Below are 23,967 nucleotides of genomic sequence, written 5' to 3'. Positions count from 1 at the left end.
CATTTTTGGATACCCATTTGGCTCAAATAAAGGTTCCAACTCTCATAGTTCAACTATCAGTGCATTTGAAAACCCTGAAAAAATAGGAGCATATATTTGGACCATCATTTTGATAAACTAGAAGGTGTGAATTGGCTAGATGAATGTAATCATGATTTAGAGCATTCCAGAAAAAGAATCAGGTCAATAGGCCGCACGGTTTGAAAGTTATTACAGTTTTTCGGGTTTTGGAGACCTCGTAAGAATGCTTCAAAGTCAGGTTTGGGGCATTAAATGACCTCAAAAAGGGTCAAAAAATGGAGGACGAGTGAAGCTAGTCCATAGGGCTATAGAGCGCTTTGAGAGCTTTCCAAAAATGTAAACGGTTCGTCAATTGGAGCTACGGTTCAAAAGTTATGCCTCCCGAAAGTTCGGCTACCATTTCTAGATTCTTCTAGATTTGCACCGACTTCTAACGCAGTTTCTGGAACCTTCTATTTTGTCGGTGGATGCCTACTAGCACTTTCTAGAATTTACTCCTAGTCCTTAACCCTCCGGGGTCTATTTAAGGAGATTTCTAGCATTGTAAAAGGCAGTTCGGGGTGGAGTTTGAGAGGAGGTGCTATAAGGAGAAATATTCTCCAGATTTATGCTATTGTAAGCCCTTAGGGCAAGTTCTGAAGTTTATTTTGTCTGTACTATTTGTACTAGCTTATTTTCTCAGTTAATATAATTTCCCTTTTCTGTTGTGTCCATTTTGTTCTTGGGTTGTGTCCCCATCAGATTATTTGTAAGTGACATTAATTAAATTAATATGGATCAAGTATGTAATTATTATGATTAGAATAGTTCTATTTAGAAGTTAAAATTAGTTAAAAGATCATGTTAGAATATTGTGTTATTTTTAAAAGTGTTTGTTTTAAATTAGGTTAGTTCAGTGTTAAATTAAAATGAAATGTAATATAGTTCAAATTTTAAATTTGTTAGTATTTTTAAATATTTATTGTAATATAATTTTGTTGCAAATACAGTTTTAATTTTAGCTAATTGTTTTCTTCAAGTGACTTTTCTATATCGATTTAGATTTTCAATTGATGAATGTCTAAGAGATTTATAGTTGATGTTGATTAGATACTTTCAATTAATCTAAACCTGAATACATTTACATTGATATTTAAATAATTTCCTCATATTGTTATAAGTTTATGTAATAGCATAACTTTTGTCGATATTAACTTTATAACGAAAGTTTCAAAACCTTAACGATGTAATCATCCTCATGTTTATAAACTTAATATGTAATGTAGAGAACTTGTACTTAACTATTATCACGATCATTTCAATTTAGAGCATGTCTAATTATTAATCATTATTCAAAAAAAAATTTGTGTGTTTTCCCCTCGTATTTTTGGGCATGACAATATCTTATTTTATTAAATTAAATATCTCAACAAAATCTCTCTTCAGTTCAAAAAGGGAAATTTCCAGTTCATTATTGATAAAAAATGAGTTAAATCAGTTAACTCCTTTTTCTACTCAAATTGAATCAGTTAACTCCTTATTTTACTCAAATTAAATCTGTTAACTTCTTTTAATTTGGAAATCTCCCTTTATGACTGAACTTCACCTTTAATCCTGACCGTTGATTGAAATCGATCTCAACCGTTGATGAATTTTAGGAAAGTCTATTTAAGAGACCCTCATCTCTTCATTTTGAAAGGTTGAATGAGAATTTGCATCGAATTTTTGCTGGAATTCATACTCACATTTACTCATATTCACATACGCAAACATCAAGTTTGACGAAAAGTTGACTAGATTTAACCATGATTGACTTGAGTTGACTAGTTTCGAAAAAAATTTTGAAATCATTAAACGAAATTATTTAATTAAATGGAGTACTTACTTCTAATTAATTAAAAAAAGTTATTTAAAATAAATGAGAAACCATTCCTAATTAATTAAATGAAGTTATTTAATTAGATAAGAAAAGTATCTCTAATTAATTAAAGATTATTTAATTAAATATAAAAACTAATTATGAGAGCATATCTTATTTTATTAAATTAAATATCTCAACAAAATCTCTCTTCAGTTCAAAAAGGGAAATTTCCAGTTCACTATTGATCAAAAATGAGTTAAATCAGTTAACTACTTTTTCTACTCAAATTGAATCAGTTAACTCCTTATTTTACTCAAATTAAATCTGTTAACTCCCTTTAATTTGGAAATCTCCCTTTATGACTGAACTTCACCTTTAATCCTGACCGTTAATTGAAATCGATCTCAATCATTGATGAATTCTTGAAAAGTCTGTTTAAGAGACCCTCATCTCTTCATTTTGAAAGGTTGAATGAGAATTTGCATTGAATTGTTGTTGGAATACATACTCACATTTGCTCATATTCACATACGCAAAGATCAAGTTTGACCAAAAGTTGACAAGATTTAACCACAGTTGATTCGAGTTCACTAGTTTCGAAAAGAATTTTAAAATAATTAAACAAAATTATTTAATTAAATGGAGTACTTACTTCTAATTAATTAAACAAAGTTATTTAATTAAATGAGAAGCCATTCCTAATTAATTAAATGAAGTTATTTAATTAAATAATAAAAGTGCCTCTAATTAATTAAAGATTATTTATATAAATAGAAAAAGTAATTATGAGAGCATATCTCATTTTATTAACTTAAATATCTCAACAAAATCTCTCTTCAGTTCAAAAAGAGAAATTTTCAGTTCACTATTTATCAAAAATGAGTTAAATCAGTTGACTCCTTTTCTACTCAAATTGAATCAGTTAACACTTTATTTTACTAAAATTAAATCCGTTAACTGCCTTTAATTTGGAAATCTCCTTTTATGACTGAACTTCATCTTTAATCCTGACCGTTGATTGAAATCGATCTCAACCATTGATGAATTCCAAAAAAGTCTATTTAAGAGACCGTCATCTCTTCATTTTGAAAGGTTGAATGAGAATTTGCATCGAATTGTTGCTGGAATTCATGCACACATTTGCTCATATTCACATATGTAAACATCAAGTTTGACCAAAAGTTCACCAGATTTAACTACGGTTGACTTGAGTTGACTAGTTTCAAAAATAATTTTGAAATAATTAAACGAAATTATTTAATTAAACGGAGTACTTACTTCTAATTAATTAAATAAATTTATTTAATTAAATGAGAAGCCATTCCTAATTAATTAAATGAAGTTATTTAATTAAATAAGAAAAGTGCCTCTAATTAATTAAAGATTATTTAATTAAATAGAAAAAGTAATTATGAGAGAATATCTCATTTTATTAAATTAAATATCTCAACAAAATCTCTCTTCGGTTCAAAAAGGGAAATTTCCAGTTCACTATTGATCAAAAATGAGTTAAATCAGTTGACTCCTTTTTCTACTCAAATTGAATCAGTTAACTCCTTATTTTACTCAACTTAAATCTGTTAACTCCCTTTAATTTAAAAATCTTCCGTTATGACTGAACTTCACCTTTAATCCTGACCGTTGATTGAAATTGATCTCAAACATTGATGAATTTCAGGAAAGTCTATTTAATAGACCCTCATCTCTTCATTTTGAAAGGTTGAGTGAGAATTTGCATCGAATTATTGCTGGAATTTATACTCACATTTGCTCATATTTACATACACAAAGATCGAGTTTGACCAATAGTTGACCAGATTTAACCGTGGTTGACTTGAGTTGACTAGTTTTGATAAGAATTTTGAAATAATTAAATGAAATTATTTAATTAAATGGAGTACTTAATTCTAATTAATTAAACAAAGTTATTTAATTAAATCAGAAGCCATTCCTAATTAATTAAATGAAGTTATTTAATTAAATAAGAAAAGTGTCTCTACTTAATTAAAAATTACTTTATTAAATAGAAAAAGTAATTATGAGAGCATATCTCATTTTATTAAATTAAATATCTCAACAAAATCTCTCTTCAGTTCAAAAAGGGAAATTTCCAGTTCACTATTCATCAAAAATGAGTGAAATTAGTTAACTCCTTTTTCTACTCAAATTGAATTAGTTAACTCCTTATTTTACTCAAATTAAATCTGTTAACTTCCTTTAATTTGTAAATCTCCCTTTATGACTGAACATCACCTTTAATCCTGACCGTTGATTGAAATCGATCTCAACCGTTGATGAATTCTAAGAAAGTCTATTTAAGAGACCCTCATCTCTTAATTTTGAAAGGTTGAATAAGAATTTGCATTGAATTGTTGCTGGAATTCATACTCACATTTGCTCATATTCACATACGCAAAGATCAAGGTTGACCAAAAGTTCACAAGATTTAACCACGGTTGACTTGAGTTGACTAGTTTCAAAAACAATTTTGAAATAATTAAACGAAATTATTTAATTAAATGGAGTACTTACTTCTAATTAATTAAATAAAGTTATTTAATTACATGAGAAGCCATTCCTAATTAATTAATTGAAGTTATTTAATTAAATAAGAAAAGTGTCTCTAATCAATTAAAGATTATTTAATTAAATAGAAAAAGTAATTATGAGAGCATATCTCATTTTATTAAATTAAATATCTAAAAAAAATCTCTCTTCAGTTCAAAAAGAGAAATTTCCAGTTCACTATTGATAAAAAAATGAGTTAAATCAGTTAAATCCTTTTTCTACTCAAATTGAATTAGTTAACTCTTTATTTTAATCAAATTAAATATGTTAACTCCTTTTAATTTGGAAATCTTCCTTTATGACTAAACTTCACCTTTAATCTTGACCGTTGATTGAAATCGATCTCAACTATTGATGAATTTCAGGAAACTCTATTTAAGAGACCCTCATCTCTTCATTTTGAAATGTTGAATGAGAATTTGCATCAAATTGTTGCTAGAATTCATACTCACATTTGCTCATATTCACATACGAAAAGATCAAGTTTGACCAAAAGTTGACCAGATTAAACCATAGTTGTCTTGAGTTGACTAGTTTCAAAAATAATTATGAAATAATTAACCAAAATTATTTAATTAAATGGAGTACTTACTTCTAATTAATTAAACAAAGTTATTTAATTAAATGAGAAGTCATTCCTAATTAATTAAATGAAGCTATTTAATTAAATAAGAAAAGTGCCTATAATTAATTAAAGATTATTTAATTAAATAGGGAAAGTAATTATGAGAGCATATCTCATTTTATTAAATTAAAGATCTCAACAAAATATCTCTTCAGTTCAAAAAGGCAAATTTTCAGTTCACTATTGATAAAAAATGAGTTAAATCAGTTAACTCCTTTTTTTACTCAAATTGAATCACTTAACTCCTTATTTTACTCAAATTAAATTTATTCACTCCCTTTAATTTGGAAGTCTCCCTTTATGACTGAACTTCACCTTTAATCCTGACCATTGATTGAAATCGGTCTCAACCGTTGATGAATTCTAAGAAAGTCTATTTAAGAGACCCTCATCTCTTCATTTTGAAAGGTTGAATGAGAATTTGGATCGAATTGTTGCTGAAATTCATAGTCACATTTGCTTATATTCACATATGAAAAGATCAAGTTTGACCAAAAGTTGACCAGATTTAACCACAGTTGACTTGAGTTGACTGGTTTCAAAACAGAAATTCAAATAATTAAACAAAAATATTTAATTAAATGGAGTACTTCCTTCTAATTAATTATACAAATTTATTTAATTAAATGAGAAGCCATTCCTAATTAATTAAATGAAGTTATTGAATTAAATAAGAAAGGTGCCTCTAATTAATTAAAGATTATTTAATTAAATAGAAAAAGTAATTACGAGAGAATATGTCATTTTATTAAATTAAAAATCTCAACAAAATCTCTCTTCAGTTCAAAAAGGAAAATTTCAAGTTCGCTATTGATGAAAAATGGGTTAAATTAGTTAACTCTTTTTCTACTCAAATTGAATCAGTTAACTCCTTATTTTACTCAAATTAAATCAGTTAACTCCCTTTAAGTTGGAAATCTCTCTTTATGACTGAACTTCACCTTTAATGCTGACCGTTGATTGAAATCAATCTCAACCGTTGATGAATTCCAGGAAAGTTTATTTAAGAGACCCTCATCTCTTCATTTTGAAAGGTTGAATGAGAATTTGCATTGAATTGTTGCTAGAATTCATACTCACATTTGCTCATATTCACATACGTAAATATAACTTTGACCAAAAGTTGACCAAATTTAACCACGGTTGACCTGTGTTGACTAGTTTTGAAAAGAATTTTGAAATAGTTAAATGAAATTATTTAATTAAATGGAGTACTAACTTTTAATTAATTAAACAAAGCTATTTAATTAAATGAGAAGCCATTCCTAATTAATTAAATGAAGTTATTTAATTAAATAAGAAAAGTGTCTCTAATTAATTAAAGATTATTTAATTAAAAAGAAAAAGTAATTATGAGAGCATATCTCATTTTATTAAATTAAATATCTCAACAAAATATCTCTTCAGTTCAAAAAGGAATATTTCCAGTTCACTATTGATGAAAAATGAGTTAAATCAGTTAACTCCTTTTTCTACTCAAATTGAATCAGTTAACTCCTTATTTTACTCAAATTAAATTTGTTAACTCTGTTTAATTTGAAAATCTCTCTTTATGACTGAACTTCACCTTTAATCCTGACCGTTAATTGAAATCGATCTCAACAGTTGCTGAATTTTAGGAAACTTTATTTAAGAGACTTTCATCTCTTCATTTTGAAAGGTTGAATGTGAATTTGGATCGAATTGTTGCTAGAATTCATACTCACATTTGCTTATATTCACATACGTAAAGATCAAGTTTGACCAAAAGTTGACCAAATTTAACCATGGTTGACTAGTTTTGAAAAGAATTTTGAAATAATTAAATGAAATTATTTAATTAAATGAAGTACTTACTTTTAATTAATTAAACAAAGTTATTTAATTAAATGAGAAGCCATTCCTAATTAATTAAATGAATTTATTTAATTAAATAAGAAATGTGTCTCTAATTAATTAAAGATTATTTAATTAAATAGAAAAAGTAATTATGAGAGCATATCTGATTTTATTAAATTAAATATCTCAACAAAATCTCTCTTTAGTTCAAAAAAGGAAATTTTCAGTTCACTATTGATGAAAAATGAGTTAAATCAGTTAACTCATTTTTCTACTCAAATTGAATCAGTTAACTCCTTATTTTACTCAAATTAAATCTGTTAACTCCGTTTAATTTGGAAATTTCCGTTTATGACTGAACTTCACCTTTAATCCTGACCGTTGATTGAAATAGATCTCACACGTTGATGAATTTCAAGAAACTCTATTTAAGAGACCCTCATCTCTTCATTTTGAAAGGTTGAATGTGAATTTGCATCGAATTGTTGCTGGAATTCATACTCACATTTGCTCATATTCACTTACGTAAAAATCAAATTTGACCAAAAGCTGACCAGATTTAAACACGGTTGACTTGACTTGACTAGTTTCAAAAAGAATTTTGAAATGATTAAACAAAATTATTTAATTAAATTGAGTACTTACTTCTAATTAATTAAACAAAGTTATTTAATTAAATGAGAAGCCATTCCTAATTAATTAAATGAAGTTATTTAATTAAATAAGAAAAGTGCCTCTAATTAATTAAAGATTATTTAATTAAATAGAAAAACTAATTATGAGAGCATATCTCATTTTATTAAATTAAATATCTCAACAAAATCTCTCTTCAGTTCAAAAAGGGAAATTTCCATTTCACTATTGATCAAAAATAAGTTAAATTAGTTAACTACATTTTCTACTCAAATTGAATCAGTTAACTCCTTATTTTACTCAAATTAAATCTGTTAACTCCCTTTAATTTGGAAATCTCCCTTTATGACTGAACTTCATCTTTAATCCTGACCGTTGATTGAAATCGATCTCAACCATTGATAAATTCTTGGAAAGTCTGTTTAAGAGACCCTCATCTCTTCATTTTGAAAGGTTGAATGAGAATTTGCATCGAATTGTTGCTGGAATTCATACTCACATTTGCTCATATTCACATACGCAAAGATCAAGTTTGACCAAAAGTTGACTAGTTGCCATTCCTAATTAATTAAATGAAGTTATTTAATTAAATAAGGAAAGTGCCTCTAATTAATTAATGATTATTTATATAAATAGAAAAATTAATTATGAGAGCATATCTCATTTTATTAAATTAAATATCTCAACAAAATCTCTCTTCAGTTCAAAAAGAGAAATTTTTAGTTCACTATTGTTCAAAAATGAGTTAAATTAGTTAACTCCTTTTTCTACTCAAATTGAATCAGTTAACTCCTTATTTCATTCAAATTAAATCTGTTAACTCCTTTTAATTTGGAAATCTCCTTTTATGACTGAACTTCACCTTTACTCCATACTCACATTTGCTCATATTCACATACACAAAGATCAAGTTTGACGAAAAGTTGACCAAATTTAACCACGGTTGACTTGAGTTGACTAGTTTCGAAAATAATTTTTAAATAACTAATCAAAATTATTTAATTAAATGGAGTACTTACTTCTACTTAATTAAACAAAGTTATTTAATTAAATTAGAAGCCATTCCTAATTAATTAAATGAAGTTATTTAATTAAATAAGAAAAGTGTCTCTAATTACTTAAAGATTATTTAATTAAATAGAAAAAGTAATTATGAGAGCATATCTGATTTTATTAAATTAAATATCTCAACAAAATCTCTCTTCATTTCAAAATGAGAAATTTCCAGTTCACTATCGATCAAAAATGAGTTAAATAAGTTAATTTCTTTTTATGCTCAAATTGAAATAGTTAACTCCTTATTTTACATAAATTAAATCTGTTAACTCCCTTTAATTTGGGAATCTCCCTTTATGATTGAACTTTACCTTTAATCTTGACCGTTGATTGAAATCGATCTCAACCATTGATAAATTTCAGAAAAGTCTATTTAAGATAACCTGATCTCTTTATTTTGAAAGGTTGAATGAGAATTTGCATCGAATTGTTGCTGGAATTCATACTCACATTTGCTCATATTCACATACGCAAAGATCAAGTTTGACCAAAAGTTGACCAGATTTAACCACGATTGACTTGAGTTGACTAGTTTTGAAAAGAATTTTAAAATAATTAAACAAAATTATTTAATTAAATGGAGTACTTACTTCTAATTAATTAAACAAAGTTAATTAATTAAATGAGAAGCCATTCCTAATTAATTAAATGAAGTTATTTAATTAAATAAGAAAAGTGTCTCTAATTAATTAAAGATTATTTAATTAAATAGAAAAAGTAATTATGAGAGCATATCTCATTTTATGAAATTAAATATCTCAACAAAATCTCTCTTCAGTTCAAAAAGAAAAATTTTCAGTTGACTATTGATAAAAAATGAGTTAAATCAGTAAACACCTTTTTCTACTCTAATTGAATCAGTTAACTCCTTATTTTACACAAATTAAATCTGTTAACTCCCTTTAATTTGGAAATCTCTCTTTATGACTGAACTTCACCTTTAATCCTGACCATTGATTGAAATCAATCTCAACTATTGATGAATTCTAGGAAAGTCTATTTAAGAGACCCTTATCTCATCATTTTGAAAGGTTGAATGAGAATTTGCATCGAATTGTTGCTGGAATTCATACTCACATTTGCTCATATTCACATATGCAAAGATTAAGTTTCTCCAAAAGTTGACCAGATTTAACCACGGTTGACTTGAGTTGACTAGTTTCCAAAAAAATTTTAAAATAATTAAATAAAATTATTTAATTAAATTGAGTACTTACTTCTAATTAATTAAACAAACTTATTTAATTAAATGAGATGCCATTCCTAATTAATTAAATGAAGTTATTTAATTAAATAAGAAAAGTGTCTCTAAGTAATTAAAGATTATTTAATTAAATAGAAAAAGTAATTATGAAAGGATATCTCATTTAATTAAATTAAATATCTCAAGAAAATCTCTCTTCAATTCAAAAACAGAAATTTTCAGTTCACTATTGATAAAAAATGAGTTAAATGAGTTGAATCCTTTTTCTACTCAAATTTAATCAGGTAACTCCTTATTTTACACAAATTAAATCAGTTAACTCCCTTTAATTTGGAAATCTTCCTTGATGACTGAACTTCACCTTTAATCCTAACTGTTGATTGAAATTGATCTCAACCGTTGATAAATTTTAGGAAAATCTATTTAAGAGACCCTCATCTCTTCATTTTTAAAGGTTGAATGAGAATTTGCATCAAACTGTTGCTGAAATTCATACCCACATTTGCTCATATTCACATAAGCAAAGATCAAGCTTGACCAAAAGTTGACCAGATTTAACCACGGTTGACTTGCTCGTTGAATAGTTTTGATAAGAATTTTTAAATAATTAAATGAAATTATTTAATTAAATTGAGTACTTACTTCTAATTAATTAAACAAAGTTATTTAATTAAATGAGAAGCCATTCCTAATTAATTAAATGAAGTTATTTAATTAAATAAGAAAAGTGTCTCTAATTAATTAAAGATTATTTAATTAAATAGAAAAAGTAATTATGAGAGCATATCTCATTTTATTAAATTAAATATCTCAACAAAATCTCTCTTCAGTTCAAAAAGGAAAATTTTCAGTTCAGTATTAATTAAAAATGAGTTAAATGAGTTAACTCCTTTTTCTACTCAAATTGAATCATTTAACTCTTTATTTTACTCAAATTAAATCTGTTAACTCCCTTTAATTTGTAAATTTCCCTTTATGACTGAACTTCACCTTTAATCCTGACCCTTGATTGAAATCGATCTCAACCGTTGATGAATTCCACGATAGTCTATATAAGACAACCTCATCTCCTCATTTTGAAAGGTTGAATGAGAATTTGCATCGAATTGTTGCTGGAATTCATACTCACATTTGCTCATATTCACATACGCAAAGATAAAGTTTGAGCAAAAGTTGACTAGATTTAACTACGGTTGACTTGAGTTGACTAGTTTTGAATTTTTTTTTGAAATAGTTAAATGAAATTATTTAATTAAATGGAGTACTTACTTCTAATTAATTAAACAAAGTTATTTAATTAAATAAGAAGCCATTATTAATTAATTAAATGAAATTATTTAATTAAATAATAAAAGTGTCTCTAATTAATTAAAGATTATTTAATTAAATAGAAAAAGTAATTATGAGAGCATATCTCATTTTATTAAATTAAATATCTCAACAAATTCTCTCTTCAGTTCAAAAAGGGAAATTTCCAGTTCACTATTGATCCAAAAATGAGTTAAATCAGTTAACTCCTTTTTCTACTCAAATTGAATAACTTAACTCCTTAGTTTACTCAAATTAAATCTGTTAACACCTTTTAATTTGGAAATCTGCTTTTATGACTGAAATTCACCTTTAATCCTGACCGTTGATTGAAATCAATCTCAACTGTTGATGAATTCCAAGAAAGTCTATTTAAGAGACCCTCATCTCTTCATTTTAAAAGGTTGAATGAGAATTTGCATCGAATTGTTGCTGGAATTCATACTCACATTTGCTCATATTCACATATGCAAAAATCAAATTTGACCAAAAGCTGACCAGATTTAACCACGGTTGACTTGAGTTGACTAGTTTCGAAAAGAGTTTTGAAATAATTAAACAAAATTATTTAATTAAATGGAGTACATACTTCTAATTAATTAAACAAAGTTATTTAATTAAATGAGAAGCCATTCCTAATTAATTAAATGAAGTTATTTAATTAAATAAGAAAAGTGTCTCTAATTAATTAAAGATTATTTAATTAAACAAAAAAAGTAATTATGAGAGCATATCTCATTTTATTAAATTAAATATCTCAACAAAATCTCTCTTTAATTCAAAAAGGAAAATTTCCAGTTCACTATTGATCAAAAATGAGTTAAATCAGTTAGCTCTTTTTTCTACTCAAATTGAATCAGTTAACTCATTATTTTACTGAAATTAAATCTGTTAACTCCCTTTAATTTGGAAATCTCCTTTTATTACTGAACTTCACCTTTAATCCTGACCGTTGATTGAAATCGATCTCAACCGTTGATGAACTCCAGGAAAGTCTATTTAAGAGACCCTCATCTCTTCATTTTGAAAGAAATTGTTGCTGGAATTCATACTCACATTTGCTCATATTCACATACGCAAAGATAAAGTTTGACCAAAAGTTGACCAGATTTAACTATGGTTGACTTGAGTTGACTAGTTTCAAATTTTTTTTTGAAATAATTAAATGAAATTATTTAATTAAATGGATTACTTACTTCTAATTAATTAAACAAAGTTATTTAATTAAATAAGAAGCCATTCCTAATTAATTAAATGAAATTATTTAATTAAATAAGAAAAGTGTCTCTAATTAATTAAAGATTATTTAATTAAATAGAAAAAGTAATTATGAGAGCATATCTCATTTTATTAAATTAAATATCTCAAAAAATTCTCTCATCAGTTCAAAAAGGGAAATTTCCAGTTCACTATTGATAAAAAATGAGTTAAACCAGTTAACTCCTTTTTCTACTCAACTTGAATAAGCTAACTCCTTATTTTACTCAAATTAAATCTGTTAACTCCCTTTAATTTGGAAATCTCCCTTTATGACTGAACTTCACCTTTAATCCTGACCGTTGATTGAAATCGATCTCAACCGTTGATGAATTCTAGGAACGTCTATTTAAGAGACCCTCATCTCTTCATTTTGAAAGATTGAATGAGAATTTGCATCGAATTGTTGCTGGAATTCATGCTCACATTTGCTCATATTCACATATGTAAAGATCAAGTTTGACAAAAAGTTGACCAAATTTAACCATGGTTGACTTGAGTTGACTAGTTTCGAAAAGAATTTTGAAATAATTAAATGAAATTATTGAATTAAATCGAGTACTTATTTCTAATTAATTTTAAAAAATTATTTAATTAAATTAGAAGCCATTCCTAATTAATTAAATGATATTATTTAATTAAATAAGAAAAGTGTCTCTAATTAATTAAAGATTATTTAATTAAATAGAAAAAGTAATTATGAGAGCATATCTGTGAGGCCTCGCCCCGACCCTTCGTGGCCTTAGTTGTTAATTTATCTTTTTGTTACTGACAACTCGAGATGTTGAGACATTATCAAATACTTGAACATATCATATTATTCCATGTTGTGTGATGTTATTTTTAGATATTTGATATCTGTCATTTAATGATTTATGTATATGTATGTTGATGAAATCAGTACATGTATGATTGCTACTTTGATTTAAGAGATTTTGATGGTTAAGAAATGAGAGAAACCCTGAGTGATGTATGTTTCAATTTATGTGAAATTCTGATACATATATACATATGTACATGTGATTTTTGAGACTACTGATGTGTGCAATGAGTGTGCAGATATTTTAGCTGAGAAAATTGATGGAGGAACATAACTGATCTCTATGTGCCAATTTTGGAAACTTTGTTGTTTGTAATTCACGTATTGTATTGTGAGATGTATGTATGTATCTTTCTATGTCCAGTAAATGTGAAAGTCTCGTAATTATGTTCTGTCAGTAAATGTGAATGTCTCGTAACTATGTTCTTTTAGTATCGCTTGACACTCGTAAGTTTTTTTATGATCTTTAGTGTGTTGAGTAGGGTCAGTTGTGTAACCTTTGAACCTATGTCTGTTTAAGTTAGTATCTTTTGCTAATCTGGTTCTTAATCGAGTTTAGTCACCCTAATCCGATTTAGTGCTTAATCTACTTTGTTAGAGTTGTGAGTTGGTCCTAATTTTTTTCCTAGCCTTTGTTTGGCTCTAAATATATTCCTAAGGCTTTAAAACATGAAATAATTATACCCAAAGGGTATGGGTATGGGTTAGGTGTCTTTTTCAACCCCTAAGCCCCTTTTTTTGACTTTGGAGATCACTCAAAAAGTCTCATTTTACCTTTGTGCGAAAATTGGAAGTGGTTACCATGAGTTGCCTTACCTCACCTCCTTCTAGTGTTTAACCATAGTGTGGGTTGGGTTAGAAGTTTCTAAAATTGTTACTGGGTGGGAGAATTTATTGATCTTTTTGGGTGGTTGAGTTTGAGGCTTATTTAGAGGCCTTTCTTGGTCTAGTTGAGGTGGTTACCCAATCTCTATATTTGGAGAGGAGTTCTTGAAGATTGAAGCAAGGAGAAGGAAACTCTACTCAAACTTGTTCATTGCCATTACCTCTTTGTGAAGGTTGGAATTCTCATGTCCCTTATTTAGATTTCATTCTTGTTTCATGCTTATACTACCTTGTTTTTGTTTGAATGTTTGTATGGTTGTGGGTATGTTGAGAAGATTTGAAAATAATGTTATTTTTGGATGATTTCCTTTCATGTTTATGTCTGCAATTTTGAGATTTTTCTTGCATGGGTGTTTTGGTATCACTCACTCTTGGAGAGGGCAGAAGTGACCAATTGTGGGAAAGGTCTGTTTAGTCGGACTCCAACCAGTGTAGAGTCTCTTCTCAGGATGAGAAGAGGGAGAAAGGGTAGGGTGTTATGGGCCCCTACCTATAAGCACAAACTTTGTATGTTTATGATATGTCAAAATGGAAGAACAAAAGTTTTTAGTATATAGCCCCGATTGGGCATCTATTTGGTGTTGTGCTTGACTTCTCCTAGTTGGAAGAATCCACCTTTCCCTAGTTCATTATGAATCATATAGTGAAAACCCTGTGTGAATATGCATGGTTGAATTGTTCTTGATCTTGCTTGTTATCACCTGATCAGATTTTGTTTCCTCCACGGTTCGTAAAAATGTGTTGCAGAATTGGATATGGAGCCCTTGTTGGGGGGCATGAAGAAAATTTCATTTAAGTGTTGTAATTCAAGATTGAAATCCTATGTAATTTTTATCTCAAAACTTTGTTGGATTGGCAACGAAGCTGAGTTTTCTTCCTGATTCTTTCCCGGCTGAGCTCTTGAATCAAGTTTTCCAATAAAATTGGTGTTTGATTATAATTGCTTGTTATGTGATTTAATCATAAATTTAATTTACATGGATGCACATCAAGAATAGGATGGAAATGATGTTTGATTCAATTAGGCAAATTTCAAGTATTCCTTATATGTTGAAAAATGAAATTTATGTCATGAATGTAGGTTCAGTTTTGGGATTATTGGAAGCAAAACAATTCTTGCATTATAGTATATGGATCATTCATATTCTTGGAATATTTAATTTTGTAATAGCTCCTATTAGACTTTTAAAAAAAGGGATAACCCCTCTTAGTAAATCAATCAATTTCAAAAAAAATAATACTTGAGAAAATTTATTCTTAGAGCAAAAATGCTCACTACCTTTTGTATGAGGAACAAGATTTATTGTCTTTTGCCATAGAGCATCAAAAAAGATTCTATTATTATTCTCTTGAACTTGTTAATTTTAAATGTTTAAATAAAATAAAGTAAAAATAAAATAACTACTACCATCTAAAGAAATAAAACCTAAGCATTCCAAATATCCTATTCTTACCTAATAAAATTTATAACTTAATGTACTAACTCTTAGTCCTTATCTACCCCTGCATTAAACTCCTAGGCGCCAGCTCATAGTATGGGTTTTGTAAGAGTTTGTGTTCATAATCATATCTCATTTCAGGGTGACATCACCACAGTACCCTTCTCCTTTTGAAGTTGAGCGCTCACCTTTGTTTAAATTATCATTGTGGTGGTCTTAAACATAGTGGGATTGCTTGAGTTTTTATTTTCAATTTGGGGCTTGAGTTTGGGCGGCCCTTCACCCATGACAAGATGGGTTGGTGGAGGAGACAGGACTGACTTAGGGTCAGTCCTTGGGCAGTCCGCTAGGTTGGGAAGCGCAGAGGTAAGTTAGGATGTGGGGTGGAGAGAGTAGAGTGTAGGGGTAGCTTAGGTGTTAAGGGTTAGTTAGAATGTAGGTTAGTATAGGTTGGTTAGGTTAGTTTGTTTTTATATTGTTTAATTTATTTATTTTTAGTTAGATTTAATTTTCTTTTAGTAGTTGTGTTAGGATTAGTTTTAGTTTAGTATAGGGCTTAGTTATTATAATATTTGAGTTGTGAATATATTCAATGTAGTGTTAGTATTAAAATTTGTAGTAGTATCTTTTGAATTATAGTAAGGTTTTAAATTAGCTTTAGATTAATGAGCTTTTAGTTTAATGTTTTCTTTTTTGTTGTTTTTTTTATAGTTGTAGTATTATAAGAATGTTAGGATTTTAGTCTGTTGATTTTTTTATTTATTGAGTAAATAACTAAATGAAATTTTACGCTTTTTATTATTATTATTGGTTATCATTTAAGTTAGCAAAATTTAGCTTATTACAAGGTGATTATTTGTAAGTGACATTAATTAAATTAATATGGATCAAGTATGTAATTATTATGATTAGAATAGTTCTATTTAGAAGTTAAAATTAGTTAAAAGATCATGTTAGAATATTGTGTTATTTTTAAAAGTGTTTGTTTTAAATTAGGTTAGTTCAGTGTTAAATTAAAATGAAATGTAATATAGTTCAGATTTTAAATTTGTTAGTATTTTTAAATATTTATTGTAATATAATTTTGTTGCAAATACAGTTTTAATTTTAGCTAATTGTTTTCTTCAAGTGACTTTTCTATATCGATTTAGATTTTCAATTGATGAATGTCTAAGAGATTTATAGTTGATGTTGATTAGATACTTTCAATTAATCTAAATCTGAATACATTTACATTGATATTTAAATAATTTTCTCATATTGTTATAAGTTTATGTAATAGCATAACTTTTGTCGATATTAACTTTATAATGAATGTTTCAAAACCTTAACGATGTAATCATCCTCATGTTTATAAGCTTAAGACGTAATGTAGATAACCTGTACTTAACTATTATCACGATCATTTCAACTTAGAGCATGTTTAATTATTAATCATTATTCAAAAAAAACTTGTGTGTTTTGCCCTCGTATTTTTGGGCATGACAATATCTTATTTTATTAAATTATATATCTCAACAATTTCTCTCTTCAGTTCAAAAAGGGAAATTTCCAGTTCATTATTGATCAAAAATGAGTTAAATCAGTTAACTCCTTTTTCTTCTCAAATTGAATTAGTTAACTCCTTATTTTACTCAAATTGAATTTGTTAACTCCTTTTAATTTGAAAATCTCCCTTTATGACTGAACTTCACCTTTAATCCTGACCGTTGATTGAAATCGATCTCAACCGTTGATGAATTTTAGGAAAGTCTATTTAAGAGACCCTCATCTCTTCATTTTGAAAGGTTGAATGAGAATTTGCATCGAATTGTTGCTGGAATTCATACTCACATTTACTCATATTCACATACGCAAAGATCAAGTTTGACCAAAAGTTGACCAGATTTAACCACGATTGACTTGAGTTGACTAGTTTCGAAAAGAATTTTGAAATCATTAAATGAAATTATTTAATTAAATGAAGTACTTACTTCTAATTAATTAAAAAAAGTTATTTAATTAAATGAGAAACCAATCCTAATTAATTAAATGAAGTTATTTAATTAAATAAGAAAAGTACCTCTAATTAATTAAAGATTATTTAATTAAATAGAAAAACTAATTATGAGAGCATATCTCATTTTATTAAATTAAATATCTCAACAAAATCTCTCTTCAGTTCAAAAAGGGAAATTTCCAGTTCACTATTGATCAAAAATGAGTTAAATCAGTTGACTCCTTTTCTACTCAAATTCAATCAGTTAACTCTTTATTTTACTAAAATTAAATCTGTTAACTCTCTTTAATTTGAAAATCTCCTTTTATGACTGAACTTAATCTTTAATCTTGACCGTTGATTGAAATCGATCTAAACCATTGATGAATTAAAAGAAAGTCTATTTAAGAGACCCTCATCTCTTTATTTTGAAAGGTTGAATGAGAATTTGCATCGAATTGTTGCTGGAATTCATGCTCACATTTGCTCATATTCACATACGCAAAGATCAAGTTTGACCAAAAGTTCACCAGATTTAACCACAGTTGACTTGAGATGACTAGTTTCGAAAATAATTTTGAAATAATTAAACGAAATTATTTAATTAAATGGATTACTTATTGCTAATTAATTAAACAAATTTATTTAATTAAATGAGAAGCCATTCCTAATTAATTAAATGAAGTTATTTAATTAAATAAGAAAAGTGCCTCTAATTAATTAAAGATTATTTAATTAAATAGAAAAATGTAATTATGAGAGAATATCTCATTTTATTAAATTAAATATCTCAACAAAATCTCTCTTCAGTTCAAAAAGGAAAATTTCCAGTTCACTATTGATCAAAAATGAGTTAAATTAGTTGACTCCTTTTTCTACTCAAATTGAATCAGTTAACTCCTTATTTTACTCAACTTAAATCTGTTAACTCCCTTTACTTTAGAAATCTTCCGTTATGACTAAACTTCAGCTTTAATCCTGACCGTTGATTGAAATTGATCTCAACCATTAATGAATTTCAGGAAAGCCTATTTAACAGACCCTCATCTCTTCATTTTGAAAGGTTGAGTGAGAATTTGCATCGAATTGTTGCTGGAATTCATACTCACATTTGCTCATATTTACATACGCAAAGATCAAGTTTGACCAATAGTTGACCATATTTAACCACAGTTGACTTGAGTTGACTAGTTTTGAAAAGAATTTTGAAATAATTAAATGAAATTATTTAATTAAATGGAGTACTTAATTCTAATTAATTAAACAAAGTTATTTAATTAAATCAGAAGCCATTCCTAATTAATTAAATGAAGTTATTTAATTAAATAAGAAAAGTGTCTCTACTTAATTAAAGATTACTTTATTAAATAGAAAAAGTAATTATGAGAGCATATCTAATTTTATTGAATTAAATATCTCAACAAAATCTCTCTTCGGTTCAAAAAGCGAAATTTCCAGTTCACTATTCATAAAAAATGAGTGAAATTAGTTAACTCCTTTTTCTACTCAAATTGAATCAGTTAACTCTTTATTTTACTCAAATTAAATCTGTTAACTCCCTTTAATTTGGAAATCTCCCTCTATGACTGAACTTCACCTTTAATACCGATCGTTGATTGAAATCGATATCAACCGTTGATGAATTCTAAGAAAGTCTATTTAAGAGACCCTCATCTCTTAATTTTGAAAGGTTGAATGAGAATTTGCATTGAATTGTTGCTGGAATTAATACTCACATTTGCTCATATTCACATACGCAAAGATCAAGGTTGACCAAAAGTTCATTGACCGTTGATTGAAATCGATCTCAACTATTGATGAATTTCAGGAAAGTCTATTTAAGAGACCCTCATCTATTCATTTTGAAATGTTGAATGACAATTTGCATCAAATTGTTGCTAGAATTCATACTCACATTTGCTCATATTCACATACAAAAAGATCAAGTTTGACCAAAAGTTGACCAGATTTAACCATAGTTGACTTGAGTTGACTAGTTTCGAAAATAATTATGAAATAATTATAAGAAATTATTTAATTAAATGGAGTACTTACTTCTAATTAATTAAACAAAGTTATTTAATTAAATGAGAAGCCATTCCTAATTAATTAAATGAAGCTATTTAATTAAATAAGAAAAGTGCCTATAATTAATTAAATAGAGAATGTAATTATGAGAGCATATCTCATTTTATTAAATTAAATATCTCAACAAAATCTCTCTTCAGTTCAAAAAGGCAAATTTTCAGTTCACTATTGATAAAAAATGAGTTAAATCAGTTAACTCCTATTTCTACTCAAATTGAATCAGTTAACTCCTTATTTTACTCAAATTAAATCAGTTAACTCCCTTTAATTTGGAAATCTCTCTTTATGACTAAACTTCACCTTTAATGCTTACCGTCGATTGAAATCGATCTCAGCCGTTGATGAATTCCAGGAAAGTCTATTGAAGAGACCCTCATCTCTTCATTTTGAAAGGTTGAATGAGAATTTGCATCGAATTGTTGCTGGAATTCATACTCACATTTGCTCATATTCACATACATAAAGATCAAGTTTGACCAAAAGTTGAACAAATTTAACCACGGTTGACCTGTGTTGACTAGTTTTGAAAAGAATTTTGAAATAATTAAATGAAATTATTTAATTAAATGGAGTACTAACTTTTAATTAATTAAACAAATTTATTTAATTAAATGAGAAGCCACTCTTAATTAATTAAATGAAGTTATTTAATTAAATAAGAAAAGTGTCTCTAATTAATTAAAGATTATTTAATTAAATAGAAAAAGTAATTATGAGAGCATATCTCATTTTATTAAATTAAATATCTCAACAAAATCTCTCTTCAGTTCAAAAAGGGAAATTTCTAGTTCACTATTGATGAAAAATGAGTTAAATCAGTTAACTCCTTTTTCTACTCAAATTGAATTAGTTAACTCCTTATTTTACTCAAATTAAATCTGTTAACTCCGTTTAATTTGGAAATCCCCCTTTATGACTGAACTTCACCTTTAATCCTGACCGTTGATTGAAATCGATCTCAATCGTTGATGAATTTCAGGAAACTCTATTTAAGAGACCCTCATCTCTTCATTTTGAAAGGTTGAATGTGAATTTGCATCGAATTGTTGCTGGAATTCATACTCACATTTGCTCATATTCACATACGCAAAAATCAAGTTTGACAAAAAGTTGACCAGATTTAACTACGGTTGACTTGAGTTGACTAGTTTCAAAAAGAATTTTGAAATGATTAAACAAAATTATTTAATTAAATTGAGTACTTACTTCTAATTAATTAAAAAAAGTTATTTAATTAAATGAGAAGCCATTCCTAATTAATTAAATGAAGTTATTTAATTAAATAAGAAAATTGCCTCTAATTAATTAAAGATTATTTAATTAAATAGAAAAACTAATTATGAGAGCATATCTCATTTTATTAAATTAAATATCTCAACAATATCTCTCTTCAGTTCAAAAAGGGAAATTTCCATTTCACTATTGATCAAAAATAAGTTAAATCAGTTAACTACGTTTTCTACTCAAATTGAATCAGTTAACTCCTTATTTTACTCAAATTAAATTTGTTAACTCCCTTTAATTTGGAAATCTCCCTTTATGACTGAACTTCACCTTTAATCCTGACCGTTGATTGAAATCGATCTCAACCATTGATGAATTCTTGGAAAGTCTGTTTAAGAGACCCTCATCTCTTCATTTTGAAAGGTTGAATGAGAATTTGCATCGAATTGTTGCTGGAATTCATACTCACATTTTCTCATATTCACATACGCAAAGATCAAGTTTTACCAAAAGTTGACCAGATTTAACTACGGTTGACTTGAGTTGACTAGTTTCGAAAAGAATTTTGAAATAATTAAACAAAATTATTTAATTAAACTGAGTGCTTACTTCTAATTAATTAAACAAAGTTATTTAATTAAATGAGAAGCCATTCCTAATTAATTAAATGAAGTTATTTAATTAAATAAGGAAAGTGCCTCTAATTAATTAAAGATGATTTATATAAATAGAAAAATTAATTATGAGAGCATATCTCATTTTATTAAATTAAATATCTCAACAAAATCTCTCTTCATTTCAAAATGAGAAATTTCGAGTTCACTATCGATCAAAAATGAGTTAAATAAGTTAATTTATTTTTATACTCGAATTGAATCAGTTAACTCCTTATTTTACTCAAATTAAATTCTTTAACTCCCTTTAATTTGAAAATCTCCCTTTATGACTGAACACTTACCTTTAATCATGACCGTTGATTGAAATCGATCTCAACCGTTGATGAATTTCAGAAAAGTCTATTTAAGAGAACCTCATCTCTTTATTTTGAAAGGTTGAATGAGAATTTGCACCGAATTGTTGCTGGAATTCATACTCACATTTGCTCATATTCACATACGCAAAGATCAAGTTTGACCAAAAGTTGACCAGATTTAACCACGGTTGACTTGAGTTGGCTAGTTTCGAAAAAAATTTTAAAATAATTAAACGATATTATTTAATTAAATGGAGTACTTACTTCTAATTAATTAAACAAAGTTATTTAATTAAATGAGAAGCCATTCCTAATTAATTAAATGAAGTTATTTAATTAAATAAGAAAAGTGTCTCTAATTAATTAAAGATTATTTAATTAAATGGAAAAAGTAATTATGAGAGCATATCTCATTTTATTAAATTAAATATATCAACAAAATCTCTCTTCAGTTCAAAAACGGAAATTTTCAGTTAACTATCGATAAAAAATGAGTTAAATCAGTTAACTCATTTTTCTACTCAAATTGAATCAGTTAACTCTTTATTTTACTCAAATTAAATTTGTTAACTCCCTTTAATTTTGAAATCTCCCTTTATGACTGAACTTCACCTTTAATCCTGATCGTTGATTAAAATCGATCACAACAGTTGATGAATTCTAGGAAAGTCTATTTAACAAAACCTCATGTCTTCATTTTGAAAGGTTGAATGAGAATTTGTATCGAATTGTTGCTGGAATTCATACTCACATTTGCTCATATTCACATACGCAATGATAAAGTTTGACAAAAAGTTGACCAAATTTAACAACGGTTGACTTGAGTTGACTAGTTTCCAAAAGAGTTTTTAAATAATTAAACAAAATTATTTAATTAAATGGACTACTTACTTCTAATTAATTAAAAAAAGTTATTTAATTAAATGAGAAGCCATTCCTAATTAATTAAATGAAGTTATTTAATTAAATAATAAAAGTGTCTCTAATTAATTAAAGATTATTTAATTAAATAGAAAAAGTAATTATGAGAGCATATCTTATTTTATTAAATTAAATATCTCAAAAAAATCTCTCTTCAGTTTAGAAAGGGAAATTTCTAGTTAAACACCACATATAACTTATGCACAATAACGGAAGCAATAGCAATGTCCATCTAAAAATTAAACATAACATAAATAATAGATTACATTCTTTAAGATCCCTTGACGTTGAATTACATATATGAATCCATCTAGTACAACATCCACATGAAATAATAATGATAAGTCCAATGTTTATACATTACATTTCAAATACTTAATCATCCACTGTACATGTCACAGGGTATGACAAGTTGAAAAGGATATACATACAAAGAATAAGGTACATCATCCTATTCTAATCCATGATACATCAAAGTAGAGATAATCACGTGATACACATGATACAACATCATAGAAAATATATACATCCATCATAAAGATCAAACATAATAAACTAAGTGCACAGTTCCTCCCAACCATCAATAGCATCATTAGACCATCATGGATCCTAGCCATCCATCCATGCGTAACATTTCAAATCACCGAAGAGATCATCGGTTTACATAGTAGGAATGTCACTCCTAATAAATACAACATCATATATAGAAGTAATCTAACATGCAAATAAAAGCATAAGATAACATCATCTAACATATGCCAATCATCAATGATAAAGGATACATATGCACCATTATGAAGAATGCATTAGCCACGATGTCTCAATGAATCTCAAAATGATAAGAGTGGAAAATACACTACCACCTGACCGCGTGGTACCTAATTGGTCCGCTCCCACTGTTCGAAGGAGATAATCGCATGTCCCAAACAGGCTATCAAAATCACATAGCACATATCTCTATAAGTCCCAGAATCCTAAAAGTATACTAACTCAAAGGTTCCAAACACGAAATCTGACATCTAATCCCAGAGGCACACGATGACATGTAGGAACCTGCTATGCAAGCAGGAAAGTGTCATTGCAATTATCACGTACAAGTTACCCTGGCAGTTAGCCAAACTCCACAGGTCCATACTGATTTCATACGGCCACTAGTATCCTCTCATACTGACGAGGCATACTACGGAATGCAAGGTCGCAACCATGCATCTCACTACTCCCATCCTAGTCTGTACAAGAACTCAAGGCATGGACGAGACCAAAACACTCATCTTTTTAGGTTCATTCAGTTAGTATTAGGTGTGAATGT

This window comes from Cupressus sempervirens, chromosome 5 (assembly GCF_028749045.1).
Source record: "Cupressus sempervirens isolate cs-2001-9-10 chromosome 5, ASM2874904v1, whole genome shotgun sequence".
Lineage (NCBI taxonomy): Eukaryota > Viridiplantae > Streptophyta > Pinopsida > Cupressales > Cupressaceae > Cupressus > Cupressus sempervirens.
The sequence above is the reverse complement of the archived record's forward strand: the minus strand, read 5'-3'. Positions refer to the sequence as shown.